The sequence below is a fragment of the Mesoplodon bidens genome (assembly GCF_964165515.1).
Source record: "Mesoplodon bidens genome assembly, chromosome: 5".
Classification (NCBI taxonomy): Eukaryota; Metazoa; Chordata; class Mammalia; order Artiodactyla; family Ziphiidae; genus Mesoplodon; species Mesoplodon bidens.
This window is the reverse complement of record NC_138161.1, coordinates 144,266,471-144,285,416: the sequence shown is the minus strand read 5'-3', so window position 1 is coordinate 144,285,416 and position 18,946 is coordinate 144,266,471. Positions and strand designations below refer to the sequence as shown.

The 18,946-nt window shown below is 52.2% G+C and overlaps 1 protein-coding gene across 2 annotated transcripts in view; it reads left to right on the top strand.

Moving 5' to 3' along the window:
- The window catches only part of EPHB1 (EPH receptor B1), a gene marked incomplete at both ends in the record, with an annotated part of 429,185 nt that overhangs the window by 139,391 nt on the left and 270,848 nt on the right, over positions 1 to 18,946 (top strand). The gene's annotated exons all lie outside the window — the stretch shown is intronic.

The following is an 18,946-nucleotide window of genomic DNA, read 5'->3' as shown; positions in this document are numbered from 1 at the left end:
TGAAACAGCCTTGAGGAGCCCATGGCCTCCTGTGGGATCCACCATGCTCATGAATGAGCTGAAATGCATCTCTCCTTTGTGGCAGTGGAGAGGTAGACAGGCAGGTGTGGGCCCAGAGCTGGGGGTGAGGCACTTCAGAGGGAGACATGAAGCCTTTATAGAGAAGGTGCACGCGAGCTGGGTTTTGGAGAGGGAGTAGGAGTTCGACAGGTAGTGAATGGGGAACTGGAAAGATATTCCAAGTAGGAGGAATAGCTGGTTAAAAGGGATGGGGGTCACGAAAAGGTGTAAGAGCAAGAGTCTGTGTGTCTGGACCAGGGCAGGGTGTGCGCAGCGCTGAGGTTGGGCTGGGGTGTGGATTGGCTGGGGCACGGGGTGGGGAACCGGGACTGCCTGCTGAGCTAGCCGTTTGCATTTATCCTATAGGTAATGGACGGATCTTGTCATGTTGCTGACAGGATTGTAGGGAACGGTTGAGAGAAAGGCCTGTAAGAGGTTCTTTTAGCTGTTTCAGATGGGTCGGAAGCATCAAATTAAAATGGGATACTTAGGACAGTTGGAGCAAAGCTAAGCAGGAGGCATTGGCAGCGTTTGGCAATGGATAGACTGCGGAGAAGAGACGCAGAGAGAAGAGTAGGGATGAGATTCGCATCCCTGGCTTGAGTGACGGGCTTGCTGCGGGGCTTAATCACGAAGGGAGAAGGCGGGAGGAGTACGTGGACGCTTCATCCCGGCAGGGGGATGAAGCTGGCAGGGGTGGGGTGGGCTAGGCCCCCTTAGCTGCCCCACACCTCCTCTCTCCTCCCTGCCTTTGGTCACCTCCAGCCCAGGGCCTCTCTGCACCCTGGGGTGCACGTCACAGCCAGTCTTAACACACCCACTTCTGCCGTAGGGACACTGGGATTCGGGGCCCGAGGTAGGCTGTGGCCTCGCACCTTCTCCCCTGGTTTCTCACTTTCACTGCCCTAGGTGCAGGCATCAAGCCTTGGGGCAGGAGGGCAAAGTCTGGCGTGAGCTGTGTTTCCCAAAGCAGGGGTGGGAGCAGGGGCACATCTTGCCCACTCTGACGACGTCCAAATCCTGCTGGGAACACTGTGGGCCACTGGGGAACACTTCCCGCTCCTGGTAGGGACTTTATGCAAACCCGACGAGGTGGCAGCTCTTCAGGTGGCCTGGACATTGAGAACTTGTCACTCTTTTACAAGTGGCGTTGTTGTTTGAAGCTTTGCATGTTTTCTCACGAGGCCACGATGTGATTTATGGTTCATTTTTCCCTTGATGTTTGAACACACCACCTGTCTTCTTTAAACATCTCATCTCCTTTCCCAAGGAAGATCGTCCTTTAGGGAAGCATTCAAGGTCAAGAGATGCCCTGTAGAGACAGCAGCTGGCTGGGCTGCTCTCCGCTTACCCTTCCCCAGTTACCAGCCACGCTCGGTGGCCTTGCCCCCATTGCTCTTCTCCCAGGGACATACAGCCAGATAGTTCTCCTGGCGCCCCGAGCAGCTTCTGAGCCCGTCTGGTTTAGGGCGAGCAGCAGGAGGGTCAGGCGGGCCCTTGGCCTGGCGAGAGGGCAGATCCAGGGCTTCACCTCCAGCCAAGTTCTTGCCCCGCCTCCCTGTGTTCTCGTTCCTGGAGAGTTGCCTCTGATTCCGTGCACACACCGGTGACTCCCAAATATGTCCCTGGCCCAGCTCACATACCCACCTGCCCTGCCTTTCGTTGGCTGCTCAGCGTGGCCCGAGCGGAATTCACCCTCCTTTGCTTCCCCCACCGGCACACGTGGGCGCCGTGTTAGCACACTGTGAAGGCCAGAAACCAGACCTTTCTTGACTTTCCTCTCTCATCTTCAGGCCTCCGCTCACTCGGCCCATCCTCGGGATACCTTCCCTGCATCCCCAGCCATGTTAGGTCCTCCATCACAGGTCGTCTCAGGGCCGGGGAGCTTTACTTCACAGCCCTTTTCACAGCTGCAAATTTTACATCTCTCTGTGTTAGTATTGGACCCATCTCCGCCCCTCCCCCACTTTGGCCATAGTGTGGTCTCCATGGTGGCCTGGACTCTATCCGTTCACCATTGGAAACCGGCACCTAGTTCACTACGTATATTTCAACGTATACTTGTTGACAGTTCTTGACTTGGGCAAGTGGGGCGCTGATGGTGTCGTGCTTGGAGATGACACAGGAGGAGGGGCGCGCTTGTTGGAAGGAGGCTGAGCTCATGAATCTGAGGTGCCCCTGGGTACCCCTGGGGAGGGGCCCATTAGCATGTGACTCCAGGGCAGTGGAATGAGAAGGCAGCCTCACGTGTGGGAGGCGAGCCCAGGGGGTAGCTGCAGTCTCCCAGGGAGAGTGTCTGGAGGGAGAAGAGGTGAGAACTTGGGATGGGTGATCTGACTGAAGTGTCAGATAGAGAAAGAGGAGCCTGAACAGGGCATGAGAAGGAGTGGCCTGGGAGGCAGGAGGAAACCAAGAGGTGGTCTTCTCACGGAAGCCAAAGGAGGAGGTGGGGCAAAAGTGCTGCTGGGTGTTGAATGTTCCCACTGGGCTTCGTTACGGGGACCCTACTGGTGACCCGTGCTGATGGCTTCAGAAGGGACCAGGGTCAGAAGCCAGAAATTGGGGTGTTGAAGGGTCAGAGGGAGGTGAGGAGATGGAAGCAGCAGCTCATGAGGAGAGAGAATACAGATCATGGGGGGCGGAGGGAATGGGGGGCTGTGGGCGTGGGTGCCTTTCAGGGGACGGGACTCCTTTGCTGTTGAAATGGCAGTGCAGTGACCGGGTGCCTTCAGAGACATGGGCATGCCCAGGATTAGAGACAGAAGCCATCAAAGAGGAAAGTCTTTCAACTTCCTATCTTCTCTCTGAGGTTGGAGGGGAGGTTTGGAGAGTGGAGGTGGGGAGTCTTTTATTTTTTTATTTTTTTTCTTTTTTCCTTTTTATTATCAACAAACACTGGCCAGAAATTTTAAACAATGTGTGTGATAAAATACTTTCCCCTGCCCACATGCCACTACCGCTACAGAGTGGACTGAGAGCCAGGGAGTCGGAGAAGGGAGAATGCTTAAATCCAGAGTAGGGCAGCCAGGCTTGAATCCCAGCTCTGATGTTTACTAGCTGTGTGACCTTGGGTGAGTTACTCCACTTCACTGAACCTTCGTTTTCCCACTTGTGAACTGAATACCATACAACTTCAGGCATTGTTGATAGCTTTACGCAAGTTATGAGGTAGGGAGTCTTGAGTAGCAGGTTTTAGGAGGGAGGAAAATGTGTGAAGTAACTGCCTGACTTGGAGAGAGACTGGACTTGTCTGGAAGGAATGTGGCTGGAATAAGGGCCTAGCTGAGGTCGAAGCCATGTGTTTGTGATGGCCCTGATCAGGTGTACCTGGCGGCGGAGTCATCCTGAGTTAAGGTTGTGCAAGAATGGTGGGTCCGGAGGGTCAAGAGCTGAGGACGTTGGCAGCAGGGGGTCGGGCTCTTGCAGCGTGGCATCGACCCCACGAGAAGAAGAGTGAAGCCAGGAGGGCCTGACCATGTGACAAAGTACGGGGGACCAGTTGAGGGTCTTGGTGAGACTGGAGGAGGACCGGAGGCTGTGGCCTTGAGTCAGGGCTTAGATTTAAGACAAACAGAGTACTTCTGGGTGATGAAGGGGTCCAGAGAGTGGGGCCAGGGCCAGACATTTGAGAAGCCAGGAGGCTGGGCAGGTGGTCCACATCTTCCTGGGATCCAGTGGGGGAGGAAATTGCCCCCGCCAACCCCAGAAAGGGGACAAAGGCCTCAGATGGTCCCTGTAGTCAGGATACCATGCATGCGTAAGATGTTGAAGGGTGGGCGGCCATTGTCTGGTAGCCTGTGTGTCTCCAGGGAACTGGGTCTGCCTCATCCAGAAGAGACACCATGATTCTGCCAGGGGGCACAGCTGGCATTTCAATGAACCCTATCCACAGTGCACTGTCTGCTAGGTGGGCTCCCCAGAGAGAGACCAAGAGACTTCCTTTTATGGGGTCACTAGGTATCTTCACCCCTGTACTGGAGGACTGCCAGATATGGGAAGGAATTGGACTGTCCACCCCCACATAGCCCACAAGTTGTTTTCAGCTATATTGCTGGAAAGTGGATTATAATATTACGTGTCAAAAGCAGAAAGTATTTCTGCTCAAATGGCAAAATGTTGCTTTATAATCTAATTGCAGCTTTAATTTAAAGCCTTTAGTTTTAACCCGAATCGGAGGCCACCTGGTGAGCAGAGGGAGAAAGTAACAAATACATTTCTAAAGTAACAAATGCCAGGGAGGGGCTGAGGTACCATCAAAGGGCATCCTGGGACCCTCACCCATGACCCTGCTGACCTCACCCTCCTCCCTCAGGCTGCCTTCAGTTACCTCTCCCAAACCCTTGTTTCCAGCCCTGCTCCAGAAGAGTCCTGACCTTCCATTTCAGGAGCTCTGGGCAGTGGGGGAGCTCCGAGAGGTCCCGTGGTCAAACACTCGGTGCTGTGCTCAGCCACCGGCAGAGCTCAGTAAGCGCTAGTCTTCGTGGTTGCATGGTCCATCTTAGCATTCCGCGCCAGTTCCTAGATGCTGCCTGGCCCTCTCCACCATTTTCCTTTTCCACTGCCCTCCCTCCTTGCATCACTCTCTGTCCCTCAAGTATCAGCTCCGTTCTCCTCCCCTCAGGGAGCCCTCCTGGACGCCCCTCCCCACCAGGACTCTGTGGTAGGGGCCCTCTTCTTAAAACAGAGGGCTTGGTGCCGACTTCTAATGTACTGTCCATACACCTGTGTTGATGATGTGTGCTTTCTCCCACCGGCCAGAGAATGGAGTGGCTTCATCTCTGTCCCTGGTGCCCAGCACTGGTCCAGCAGGGGACAGGCTCCAGTCCACGTCTGTTGGCCAAATAAATGAGGAAGGACTGGAGCATTCGTGATACTTCCCTGCAGCTTCAACCCAGGGTCCTGAATTTAGGAGATGCTCGATTTAGGTTTGTTGTAGGCCTCTCAATACCCAATGGATTGCCCATATCTTTTTAAAGAAGTTAGTGATGCAGATGGAGCCACCCCTCCTGAGATGAGCATGAGAGAAGAGACAAGGACACCCACCAGAAGGTCCCAGTTGCTCTCAGACACTGGCTGTGATGGATTAGGAAGGTGAGCCTGGGTCCCTCTGATAGTGAGGCTTCTTCAGCTTGCTTGCTGGAAATCCAAGCAAGCCCTTTTACTTTCATAGAGTTTTGCCAGGGCTCACTGGCTATTTGCATGTGGGTGGCCAGTGACCTCTGTATGTGTAGGTTTCTGTGTCTGTGGGATGTGTGGCCCCCGTGTGACCATCTACAGATCGTGAGTTATCTTCAAAGAGCAGTCCGCGGGCTTCCAGACTCCAACTCCATCCGTGCTGCCCTTTGAAACCACCTTCCCGGACCATGACACGCTCTGTTCTCTACTTTAATATTGGCAAATCTTCATCATGGGAAGTGGGGGAGGTTGATAGAAGAAAGGTGGAAAAGGAATCTGGAGCCAAGCCTGATGAGCCTTCAGGATGAGCAGGCTGGGTGTGTGCGTGCCTGGGCTCCATGTGTGTGTGCATGTGTGTATAGGTATGTGTCTGTGCGTCTGTGTGTGTATATATATATGTGTGTGATATATGTGTTTGCATGTGTGTGTATCCAGGGACATGTATGTATATATGTGTGTGTGTGTCTGTGTATATATGTGCATCTGAGTATTTCTATGTGATATATGTGTGTATTTCTATGTGATGTGTGTGTGTGTGTATGAAGTTAAATGAGCTTATTTCACCTTATGCCTCTGCAAGCAGTTCCCAGAGTTCTGGAAAAATCTTAAATGATGGGAGGATTATTGGACTAAGTAGAGAGCTTCCAGGGAGGCCAGTGTGAAGGGAACAACCTTCATTTGAATGCCTGTGTCTGCTAAAGTAGCTCCCCACACGGGATGCATGCCCATGAGAGCGGTGCATTGGGGTCTTCCTCCCTCACAGCCCTCCTTGTCCACGTGGGGACCCTCCTGGCAGCCTCCTGTCTCCTTGTCTCTCAGATCCAGGCAGCCTCGCCCGCTGCCCACATCCTGGGGTTAAGGACAGCACGCTCTGGAGAGAAATCCACCCTAATTACATCCCATGCGTTCCAAGGCCAAGCAAAATCAACTGAAATTTAGCTGGTCTGATGGGTGAGAAGTTTATGGAGCAGCAGTGAAGGCATCAGGCCTTGACATCAAATAATCCGGCTCCCGTTCCCGCTCGGCAGCTCCCTGGCTGTGTGATCTTGGGCCCGTCATGCAGACTCCTTCAGTCCTGGTTTCCTCCTCTGCTCAGCAGAGTGAGGATGGGAACTGTTCCATATATGAAACCATGTCGGTAAAAAGTTTTCCTGGGTAAACACGCAGGAAGTGTGAGCGTAGTACTCACCCTCTGGAGGTCTGGATTTTCTCTTTTCTTCCTTTGATGACTCAATCATGCTAATTAAGACAGAAAAGCCTGAGCGAAATTAGGCAAATCCAAGAGACATTTAACTCTGGGCAAAATGATTCTGTGAATGGAGTTGTACGGTTTTTGAATTTCCGGCCATGCCGGTGGCAGGCAGGCAGAGCGGGACAGAGTTGGTCATCCTTTCTCAGACTGGTACCCCTGCCTGGGACGTGGGGGCGTTGGACCTGGTTGCTGATTGCTGGCAGCCACACTTTTGCATCAGTCAGGGCTTCCTGGTGGCCAGGGACAGCAAAGCGTAAGTCAATCTTAAGGAAGGTGTCTTGGCTCAGGTAAATGAATGGTCCAGTGGCTGCTGTGGCTTCATGTGTGGCTGGTCCAGATCCTTAGGATCAATCTCTCTCTCTCTTCCCACCCGCTTTTTCCTCTCTCTACTCCCCTGGTGTTGGCTCCATGCTGGGCCTCCTCTTGGTAATAAGAAGTCTGCAGAGGCTCCCGCCCCTACAACCACATCCATCCATGTCCCCTGGGGAAGAGCAAGCACTTCCTCCCGGTCCCCCCAGCAGAAGCCCTGGAATTAGCCCTGAATGGGCCTGACTGGATCAGTTTGACTCCCGTGCCTGCCCTGATCCTGTCCCTGCATCCAGGAAGTACCGAGTGGTACTTCCAGGTCCTGTGTTCCAACCCTGTGTTGCGCTGAGCCCACCAGAAGCCTTGGACTGACAGGCTGGAGGGAGTAATTCCCCAGAAGGAATCGGGATGTGGGTACCAGAGAACTGAATAGGTGCTCAGCAGAGAAAGAGGAAATCTAACACTGTATCACGGGCCCCATGTGCTTTACAGCCAGGCGTGCATCAGTCCTCACAACAGCCCCGTTTTACAGATGAGGAAAGTGAGGCACAGAACAGCTGTTAAATTGCCTCTGGTCACATGGCTAGAAAGCGCCAGTGCTAATAACATCCAGCCTGCTCTCCTGCTGACAACCAGGCTGTACCCTCTTTCCCAGTGAAATGCTACAGTGTCTCCAGAGGGTGGCTTCCAAAGGAACTCCCAGCTTGCGTTGCTGGGGGTTCCTTGAAATCAGGTTCAGTATCCAAAAGGTTTTTCTCACAGTTCAGGACATGGGTGGTATCCTTTCCCTGGGCTGTTACCCGGGAATTAGTACTGCTTCCTCCTCTGGGAGGGGTCCTGCCTCCCAGCAGGTGGGCCTCTGACCTCCCTACTCCCTTTCCCCCTCCCACCCCTCCCCTGCCCTCTTCAGGTAAACCCCCGAGACAAGTCAGAGCTCCCACCCTGGGCCTCCCACCCACTCTTTATCTTTTTCTCTTGCTACCAAAAGGCCTGTAATTAGGAAACATTAGCAGGCTCCAAACAGCCTTCATCCCTGAAACACCCTGTGTAATTGCACTCAGCAGAGCTCTTCTCTGGCTATTAATGTCACTTTTATGAAACAATGAGGAGAAAAACACCCCAAGGCACTTAAAACTTTTTTTTTATATAATATGTGTCTTTTAGGAATAGAAGTTTAAAATCACCTGCTTGACAGAGAGAGTGATAGAAAAGGCCTGGGGGCTCAGGACAGAGCCAAGGGGGCAGGACCCTGGGGAGGTGGAAGGCGCTCCACGGGGTTCAGACGCTGCTCTGGGAAGTGTGACAGCCCTGGGGTGGGTTGGCCGAAGAAGCTCGTGGATCCCGGGGGAGGAGAGGTGGGCTGGACAGGGGCACAGTTCTGCTCTGTTTCGTCTTGTGTGGTTGCTGTCTGTCACAGGGCTTTTATATGAGCTCTTCTCTGTGGGCACGTGTGTGCCTTTGACAGAGAGGTGACTAGAATGTTACAGATGACCAGCGTCATTGGTTAGAATATGAATTATTACATTGAGTAGAATATTAATCATTGCACTGGTTGCAGAAATGCTAGGGAACCGTTGACCGAAACTGCCTGCCTTGGCCAGGCATGATGATAATCACTTGCAGGAGTTGCACCAAAACAAGAGGTACTGATAAGGGACACGGTGCTGCCGTGAAAACTAACCAGCGAATTCGGGAGCGGCCCAAAGGAGGGAGGAGACGCCAGTCCTTATGTCCTGCTCTAACCTCCCAGAATACTTTGCTTTGGGATCTATCTTGGCTGAGAGATGCGCGCACCATGGGAAGGACACTGAGTCTGACCAAATATGGGCCAAGCAAGATGACTGGCCAGAGGCAACCTGGAAACTAACCCCATTACCATAGAGCTGGAGACAGCCGGCCACGCGGCAGAGCCGTTCTCCTGGGTTCCCTGACCCTGCCGCTCTCCGCCCAGGCGCCCCTTCCCAATAAAGTCTTTTGCTTTGTCGGTACGTGTGTCTCCTCGGACAATTCATTTACGAGTGTTAGACAAGAGTCCACTCCTGGGCCCTGGAAGGGGTCCCCCTTCCTGAAACAGAAATACATCGGGTATGACTGCGTATATGTGTGTTGTGGGGAGGCCTGTGGGTGGAGTGGAGAGAGAGACTGACGGGGAGAGAGATGCTTCTCCAACTAGCTGTGTTAAAGGACTTTGGGAGTGGTGGTGGTTTACCAGAACCTTACTGTCTGGCAGATTGATTTTCTTGCTCTTGGAAATGCCTTGCAGACTCATTCATCAGCAGAGCAGGAGATATCTCTGTCCGCAAACTCTGGGAGGGAACCCCAGAGGTCACCCAGCCCCCCTCCCCCTCTCAGAGGCAGGCTTAACCCTCATTTGTCCGGACAGAGAGGTGTCTTTTCTCTAAAACCTTCCCTAGGATGGCAAATCCCTGGCACACCTCTTGTCCCAACCCTGGAAACCTTTCTCCCACCAACATGTGAGGCTGAGGACCATCTGCCTGGTGACAGCTTTTCTCAGGTTGAAGGCTGGAGGGGCCCTCGGGGCCCTGGAAGGAAACGGGGCTCCTGACACAGGCATCAGGATGCAGCTGAGGGGGGTCCGCAGGGGCTCGTTGTCCTGACAGCCTGAACTCACAGCTCCTCACTGGTCTCACTGGTGAAGGAAAGACATATATTACAGGGGAGGATGAAGCATTAGAAGGAAGGTGAGGCAGAGATAAGAGGCCTGGAGAAGATGGACAGGAGGAAAACGGATGGAGAAGGGGTGTCAGGGTGGGCAAAAGACATGGATCTTCTGGCTCTGGAAGGACAAGCTGAGCTTGTGCGGGAACAGGGAAGCCCTGGGGGTGCACCCTTGGCCTTACCTCCAGCTACGGCCCAAGGGAGAAGAATCCTTTGGCCTGAATCCCACTGTACTTCCTGTAGCATCAAGGAGCAAACCCGGGATTTGCAGTCTAATACTGTGGGTTTATTTCCATTTTCCTCTGAGTTCTTTAACTTCTCTGAGCCCATCTTCGGCCTCTGTCACATGGGTAATGTAAGATCTTATTTACAGAGTGCTTGATAGCATACACTGTGTTTACCTTCTTTGGAAACACCAAAGCTTAGTCAGTACCACTTGCCCTGACTAGTGCTGGTGGTCTCAGTGATTCTTGTCTGAGGGACTTAACTTGCACGGGATGAGGGTAGGAATTGACGGGTGAGGGGCCCCTGAGCTGCAAGATCAGATTTCCAGCCTTTCTGTCAGGTTGTAGCTCTTGCGAGAATACCATCAGAGGGTGCACCCTGTTATTACTCATAGTACTTTTATTAGGAATAGCGATAGCTACTGCTACTACTAGTTACTGTTAATTAACTACCAGCTACGTACCAGGCACTGAACATCACTTGTATCACTTCACTGAATTCTCACCAGGACCCCGCGAGCCAAGGCGGTATTTCTCCCATTTTACAGAGCGGACACTGAGGCTCGGGGCAATGATCCGAAGTCACAGGACTGCTCAGGGGTTTTGCCGAGACTGACCCCAGGCCTGTCTGACCACAGAGCTCCCTCCTGTACTTGAACTTCTGCTCCTGGATGAGAGTGAGGAAGGCTGAGCCATACACTGTTGAGAAACCAGAGAACAGGGGGCAAGGAGAGGAAAAAGTTTCCCAGTTTTCTCCAAAGGGAAAGGGTAGGTTTGACAGTGAAATGTACACATGTTAAACACCCATGAATTGCTTTTTAAGGCAAGCTGTTTGGGGAGGGGTGGAGCAAGCGCTGTGTCATGGGTAGGGTTTGGGGGTAGAGAGCCTTGAGGGAGCAGCCCTGTTCCCAGGGCAGGTGAGGCCTGGTCAGGGAGCCAGAGGAGGACACAGGGGGTCCCTGGGGATGGCTGGTTCCAGATAGTGATGGAGGAGCGTGTGGTCAGCTCCCGCCCCCAGGCCTTGGCAAATGCTCAGGAAGTGAGGACTCCTGGGAAGGGAGAGATGTGAGGGGCCTCGGTGAGCTGCTGTTTCCCATCCAGTGGCCCCTGTGTCCGTTCGGCTGAACCAGCCCCTCCTGCATTTGAGGTGCTCCCCTGCTAATAGAATGGGGGGCGTCTAGTCGTGGCACACCCTCAAATCCATACGTACTGTCCCACTCACCACTCTTCCTGGTGGAGAGGGGCATGCCCGACACATTCCCCAGTGTCACAAAGGACACCACATGAAAGATGCTGCAGTCAAGATTCAGCCTTATCTTGCTCAGTGAGAGCTCTGTCTTCAAACTGACATGGTCAGTGGTAATGGTCCACAGTTGCATTTAGGTGTAAATGGGTCACTGTGAGAAACAAGCCAGGGGTGACCCAGGTGGGCAGTGCCTCAGGTGGTGGGAACTTCTGTGTGGCTGGCCACGTATTCATAGGGACTGACCACAAGATGCAGGTGCAGGAAAGGCAGGTGCAAGTCACAGGTGATGGTGGTCCCATTGCAGGCTGTGCCGGCCTGAGCACGTCTACAGAAATGGGCTTATTCTGGGAGCAGAGTTTTGAAAGGGACAAGGGACCTGGAGTGGTGCCTAGTGGGGGATGGTGCCGAGTGGGGGATGATGCCTAGTGGGGGTGACCAGTGATCGTGTCATTCAGAGAAAGTTGGTGGACCTGGGAACCTCAGTCCAGAAGCAGTCTGAAGCAAAGCCCAGGAGGCAAAAGCACGAGATCAAAGTCCTCCCCAGGCTTCCCAGGACCAAGCTCCAGCAGCCACAGTCCCTCAAAGTGGATCACACACAGTGACCCCATTCCCAGAGTTGGGGAGGGGACAGGATGGAGGGGAGTGTGTCCCCTTCCCAGATCAGATTTGATTTTCCTGCACCCTGAGAATGGGAATGATGCCAGGAGCTCCTCTAGGAAGGCCAGTCTCTTCCTCCCCCGTGGCTTGCTCCCTTGTCTCCAGGACAGCTCCAGCTGGCCACAGCCAGCCTGCCCACACTCAGTCAAAACCGTCTGCACTCATGGAATGAAGAGCGCATCTCCTTGGCCTGTAACCCAGTGTGCTGGCCTTGGCTATGCGTGCCGAGCGGAAATCCCTCCAGACTGAAGGAAAATGTCATCAGTCTCTCCCAGCGGTAACTGCTTCTCATCAATGGAGCCCAGGCCTAGGCAGAGCAGTTCCAGGCCAGTAGGGCCTGGGGCCCGCAGCTCCCGCCCCTGCCTTGTTCGACAAGGCCTTGTTGGACAGCAGTGGGGACTGCATTCAACCGACAGCTTAAGATAATCACATGTGAGGCGCTGGGATAATGACAGCTGAATACCCTGCCACCGTTGCCATAGTGACCAGCCAAGCACTGGTTCCCTCCTTTTTTTTCTTTCTTATTTTCTGGGCCTCCTTGTTATAGTGCTGGTTGGTGGCGGGGGGGTGGGGGGTGCGGTGAGTTTGGGAAATGGGAAAGAGGAGGAAAGGGGGTGGGGAAACCCAAGAGGGGCAGCCCATTATATGCTCTTTAAATACCCCAGCTGGAGGTGTTTTAAATCTCAACAGAGACAGAGAGAAACAGTGTCTTAATCCCCAGCTCCCTGTGAATTATTTAAAAGGGATCTTGTCAGAAGGATGAATTTGTCACTGTTTCAGTGTCAACAGCAGCAGCAGCTGTCATAATGGCCGAGGACCCCACTCCAGGCAGGGCCTGGTACCAAATGCTGCTTCCTGGTGGAAGTTACAGCGGCCCCGGTGCTGTGGACAAGGAGCCCCCACCCGAGGCACAAGACTTCAGTGTTTCTCCTGGCGTGCTGACAGAGACTGAGCTGTGAAATGTGCCAGGATGCTGAGATGCAAGCCATCTGGACCTCGGGCCGGCTGGCCTTGCCCGCTGTTAATGTGGCTCCCATGACCCATAGCCATGGTGTCTCTGTGTAGTGAGGGGTGCTCCCTGGCTGGGAGTGGGCTGACTAGAGCTTATACGGCATTTGATGGGTGGGCATATACCCAAGGGAGGGCACACAGGCCCCACCTGGGCCACAGCCAGCGCCCCCAGTGACATACACACACATGCACACCCAGGCATGCATGCACACATGTATGTACGTATGCACACACATGCACCCGTGCACACGCCAAAGATGATACACAGGTGCAGACAACTAGACAGACAGGAGAGAGTCGTAGATCATACACATCACGGAGGGAGAGCAAGACTTTCAAGGAAAAATGCCTGGTGATCAGAGGGCTGATAGCCACAACTGCAGGGGTCTCTTATTCAGGTTGAAGTACTTCAGGCGCATTACCACGTTGAATCCTCACAGCCATCTGGGGAGGTGGGTACCCTGAGTATCCCTGTGTTAGAGAAGGAAACCGAGGCTCAGGGAGGTTTAAAGACATGTTCATGGTCACAGGGCTGGGTCTGGCTGACTCCAGAGTCTGTGCATTGAACTCCTGAGCTAAGCCAGGGGTCACCGTGACCTCTGGGGTTCAGGGTTAGGCAGGGTGACAGCGGTGCTTCTTCATCCCAGCCCTTTGTTGCTCAGCACAAACATCTCCTTCCAAACGACCCGGGTATGCTATGCTTGGGGCCATTTCTCTGACTCCCACCTCGACACAGTATTTCTTGCATTTTTCCACCCTCCAAGTTTCCAGAAGGATTTTGTGGAGGTTTATAGAGACTGCCTTGGGAAGCAATAAGTATGTTTTCCATACTCTAATTCTTTCCATATTCTAATTGTGTCTGTCCCCCCTATCCCCTGCTCTTCCGCATCTTATGTACCCTTTAGAAAATGCATTGCTTTGTGCCCTTTCGAGGCTCTGGGCTCTCAGAAGCAGTGGCTGCCCCAAGCCAGGGGCCCAGCTCCTTGGCACACCACATAGGGCCATGGTAATGAACAGGGGCCAACGTGTCCTCCCAGCCCAGTCCATCAGGGAGGTAAATGAAGCATACTGGGAGGTGAGCTGGGGCTTGCAGCCCTCGGGGGAGCCGCTGAGTACATGGCTGCCTTGCTTGGTTGGTGTACTAAATGGTAGATCCCTCTGGGCTTGTAGGAATTGATGCCCCACGGACCACATTTTACATTTTAATTAGCCCTCAAGCTTGTCTAATATCCAAACTCTTTCAGGCTTAGTTTACTGTCTACACAGGAGCTGTGTTCTTGAGATCCAGGCTGATTGGCGGTGGTGGCTCCAGCCCTGCCCGAGCCATCTGCTGTCCTGAAGAATCTCTGGCTTCCTGTGGGCTCTGTGAAGAAGTGTGTGGCTCAGGCCTCAGTGGGCTTCTCTTCTTGTTCAGAGAGCAGCCATCTCTTACTGGAAGCCTGAAAGCAGGTCTTTGGATTTCCCCTGATTGAGCAGTGCCATGGGAGTTAGGGTCCTACGGGGTGTGGTGATGGTGACTGTTTGCAAAATAGCAGGTTCCTTCAAACAAAAGTTTGTGCCCAAATGCAAGCTGAATGGGAGCAAAGCCTGTGATGTGTGTCCAATTTTGTCTCCTTGTGGTCTGGTGGCTGACAGTGGCCCAGGGATTGCCTGGCTGAGGGAAGGGGGCCCATGCTGAAACCTGCCCAGAGGCAGCCCTGGAGATTCCAGGAGGCATGGGGAGAAGGCTGCTGGCTGTCCCTCTGGGTCTGTAAGGAGACCGAGTTCAGCCCTTTAGTCCCTGCATTTTCTGCTGACGGAAGGGTAGGATTATTTATCTAAAATGGAGGAGAAGGGTTCCCTGGTGGCGCAGTGGTTGAGAGTCTGCCGGCCGATGCAGGGGACACGGGTTCGTGCCCTGGTCCGGGAAGATCCCACATGCCGCGGAGCGGCTGGGCCCGTGAGCCATGGCCACTGAGCCTGTGCATCCAGAGCCTGTGCTCCGCAGTGGGAGAGGCCACAACAGTGAGAGGCCAGCGTACAGCAAAAAATTATTAAGAAGTAAATAAAAATAAATAAAATAAAATAAAATAAAATAAAATGGAGGAGATGATTTCCACACCCTGATGCGTCAGCCAGAGGAGGATGCCCAGGTTAACATAACAGCGATGCTGCTGCTGATAGTAATGATAATAGTTGCTACTTAGTGAATGGTTGTTACTTGCAGGCTCAGTGCTAGGTGATTTCTTACCTAGGTGATGATCTTTGAACCCTCGTGACACCCTGCAGGGTAAAGAGTGTTTTGCAGATGAGGAAACTGAAGCTCAGAAAGCTGTGTGTGGTTGCAGAGCTGTAACTGGCAAGGGTGGGGTCCGCCTGCCCCCGGCAACCTCTCCTGCTTCCCCTCCTCCCACTTTCCCCCTGCCCTATGCCGCTTGGCAGCCACCCCGGCACCCTGGCTTTCTCGGCAACATGCCGGCAACACTCTTGCTCCAGAGAAGTCTGTTCTTCTTCCCTGAGCCTGGGGTGCTGCTTCCACGTGTGCCCTCCAGGCTGGGGGCCCCTGAGTGTCATTCAGATCTCTACCCAAAAGGAGACCTCTGACAACCCCACTGCCAGCTGTCACTCGCTAACCCCTTACCTGCTCCTCAGTAGTATTTAACACTGTTCAACTTTATAGTATTAATTTGTTTGCTTGTTCATCTGCTGGTTTGCTCCATTAGATTATCAGGCCCATGGGAGCAGGACTTTGTCTCTTAGTCACTGCTCTGTCACCAACACCTAAGACCACTACTTGGGGATGTAGTAGGTGCTCAATTCTTTATTTAAAAAATGAGTTTGGGCTTCCCTGGTGGCGCAGTGGTTGAGAGTCCGCCTGCCGATGCAGGGGACATGGGGTCGTGCCCCGGTCCGGGAAGATCCCACATGCCGCGGAGCGGCTGGGCCCGTGAACCATGGCTGCTGAGCCTGCGCGTCCGGAGCCTGTGCTCCGTAACGGGAGAGGCCACAACAGTGAGAGGCCCGCGTACCGGAAAAAAAAAAAAAGAGTTAAATAAACTGGGTTGGAAACAAACCAGAATAGCCTCTTGTTAGACTAACAGAGGCCAAAATGCCAGTTTCAATGATTTCCGTCCTCATCTTAAATAGCAGTGTCCAGAGGAGCGCCCCCTCCTGGACAGGCCCTGTAGAGGGGACTTATTCTCGGCAGTTGCTATGATGAAACACCACGGCAGCCACTGGGCACTCTGGGAGGGGCAGGGCCGGCCCAGGGAGGTGCAGCGGTCCAAGGAAGGGCCAGCGATCATAGATCTTTCCAGAACTCCATGCTTGGAACTGTCTTCAGAGGCATAAGTAGCATCATCCCTCTTCCTAACTTCATTTTATAGTGGTTCTTCACTTTTGACCAAGAACTAGTGTTTCTTAGCTTGCTCATCCATCTGACTCATCAGATTGGGCTCCAGAGGACCTTTGCCTGTTTCCGAAATCCAAACCCACCCTTGGAGGACAAAGACTGTGTTAGTGTTTCTGAAGGTTGTTCTAGAAGGGCAGTGTCGATGGACCAGTGGGTAGAGTTCATGGCAGTGGTTTTGAAGGAGAACAGTGTGTTCTGTACACACATATGCACACAATCGGCCAGACAGCAAATGCCAGCAGACACTCGGGGGCTACTCTAGAGCAACAGACCTGCAGGTTCTGACTCCAACAAGCCAGTCTGAGGAACCGAGATCTTGGAGGAACCTACCGGGGTCTTTATCATACATCAAAGTCCTGATCTGAAAGCCTGAACAAGTACTTTCTAATGGGTGTCATTGTTTTCTTCATTATGTTTATCTCAAGGACAGGTGGTCCATTGGCGTCAATAATAATGCCCTTTCAAAGGTTGTTAATATTCTGCTGGTTGTGCAAGGCTGCTTTGTTTCTTCTTCTCCCAGGGACAAGTTAGCCTGGTGGCACCTGCCATAAGTCCCCGGCCAAGGACCAGGGGCTGAGGAACAGACCAGGAACTTGCTCATTCCCTCAATTTGTCAGTATGTATGGAGGGCTAGGCACTGGGAATATCAGGAGGTCCCAACACAGTCCAGCGTTCTAGGGGGCAAGTCCACGTTGGGGAGGGTGGGTGGCGGTTGGATTTGTGGGACTGCAGCAGGATTGCAGAGCAAGGAGGTGAGTTCTAGGAGGTTACCAGGAGATATCCAGCAGGCAGCTGGATAAACAAGTCTGGGCACTGGGAAGAGGTCAGTGATGTACTGCATGGTGGTTGCAGCCTTGTGTGTGGCTGAGATCACCCAGGATAAAAGGTGAGAGGAGAAGGGAGTGAGGGTAGAGCCCCAAGAAACCTGTGGATTTCACTGGTCCCAGACATCGCTGAATAAAAACGTCATCATGTAATACCAGTGTTGCAAAGCTAAATGCACAGAATTATTTCGCTGTCGACAGAACTGATAAATTAGTCAAAGCATAATTCCCTGTCCTCAAGGAGCTCACATCCTGGTAGCGGAAACCAAAGCAATTCACGAATCGTTCAAAGCAGTGTATTATCAAGTGCTAAATTGTGTGGAATAGCTCAACCATACTTTAAGCATTTGGGAAGATGGTAGCTGAATATAAGCTGGGAAGGCATCATGGGAGAAATAAGACTTGAGGCCCCTCAAAGGAAAGGCTGCAGAGAGAGCTAGGCTCTGCCACCCATCAGCTGCCTGACTCCAGGCCACTATCGTGTCTCTGGGCCTCAGTATGCCCATGTGTCAACAAAAGGTCTGGGTCAACATGACCTATAGTGGCTTCCAGCCAGGCGGTCATTCTCCGGTTCTGTGTCTTGGAGGAGTTGAGATGAGATGAGGATGGAGTAGAAGAAAGGTTTCAGAACATTAGCAGCAACATCAGGAGACAAAACTGGGCGCCGTCTCTGAGTGACGGGAGAGGAAGTGGCCCTGGCTTGAGGCCTGGCTGTCTCTTGCCTGGTCTGCTGTCATTACTCTCTGACCAAACAGCAAGCCGGGGCATGAGTCCAGGCATGAGGTAATGCTAGCCCTAGGGCATGGCCACGGAAAGCAAGAAAGAGGCCAGATAGGAAGAACTTTGTCCTGGAAGAAATGGCAACTTGTGGTGACAAATTGGGCATGAAGTTGCCAGGGGCACACTGTCTGTGGATAATAGAGACCAGGCCAGCATTGTTGGGGGTTGAGGCGTAGGCTGGACCAGAAAACAAAGAGTGTTTTTCAGAAAAAGCTCTGTTAGTTATTAGTTACATGTCATAAAATTTACTCATTTTAAGTGTACAATTCAGTGATTTTCAGTACATTTACAGAATTGTGTAATCATCACCACAATCCCATTTTAGAACATTTCCATCACCCCCAAAAGGATTTTTCATGCCCATTTGCAGTCACTTTCCTTTCCCATCCACGGTCTCAGGGAAATACTAACACTTTTCTCTCTATAGATTTGTCTTTTCTGGACATTTCATGTAAATGGGACCCTGCAATATGTGGTCTTTTGTGTCTGGCTTCTTTCACTGGGCATCAGGTTTTAGAGACTGTTGCATGTACCAGTGCTTCCTTCTTTTTTTACTTCCAAATAGTACTCCATAGTATGGCTACATTGCATCATTTCTGTCATGCCAATTAAAAATGTATGGAGCTGAATTGATCAATCTGTTCATTTATGGCTCCTGAGTTTCATGTCATAATTACTATACTTACATTGTCTCCATAGTTTCTTTTAGTATTTTTATGGTTTCATTTTTAATGTTTAAATCTTTGATTCACTGAGAAATTTTTTCTGGAGTAAGGTAGGAAATATGGATGAAAAGTATGTGTTCTTTTCCAGATGGCTACCCAGCTATTACAATGATTTTAAAAAATGATTCACCTTTTCCCCACTGATCTGAGTTGTGGCCAACCTTTTAAATGTTGAGAGAAACTACTGATTTGACATCTAAAACCTTCCGCCAGTTACACTGCCACCAATAGGCTCGGGAGTGGCCTTTTCTCTTCATTCTTATGGAGACTTGATACTTTATCTTTTTAATTTTGTGCCAATCTGATAAGCAAATTACTGTGTTTTGTTGTTTTACTGGGAGGAGATAATTATAGAAAGGAACACAGGAGGCAGTGTGTCAAACGCCTAGAAGTGGAGGCTGAGAAGCTGCCACTGAACGGAGACCTTTAGTAGGAAATTAACTTTGGAACAGGCAGTGAGAATGCGTCACAGAGACTGGAGCCAGCACAGGTCTTGGGTAGAAGAAATTGGGTCTGAATATCAATGGGGTCATATATCCAACACTGGTGAAACTCCCCCTTTTTAAGGATCTGGGAAGCGGTGTGCCCGGGGACACAGGGTACCTCAAAGGCTGGC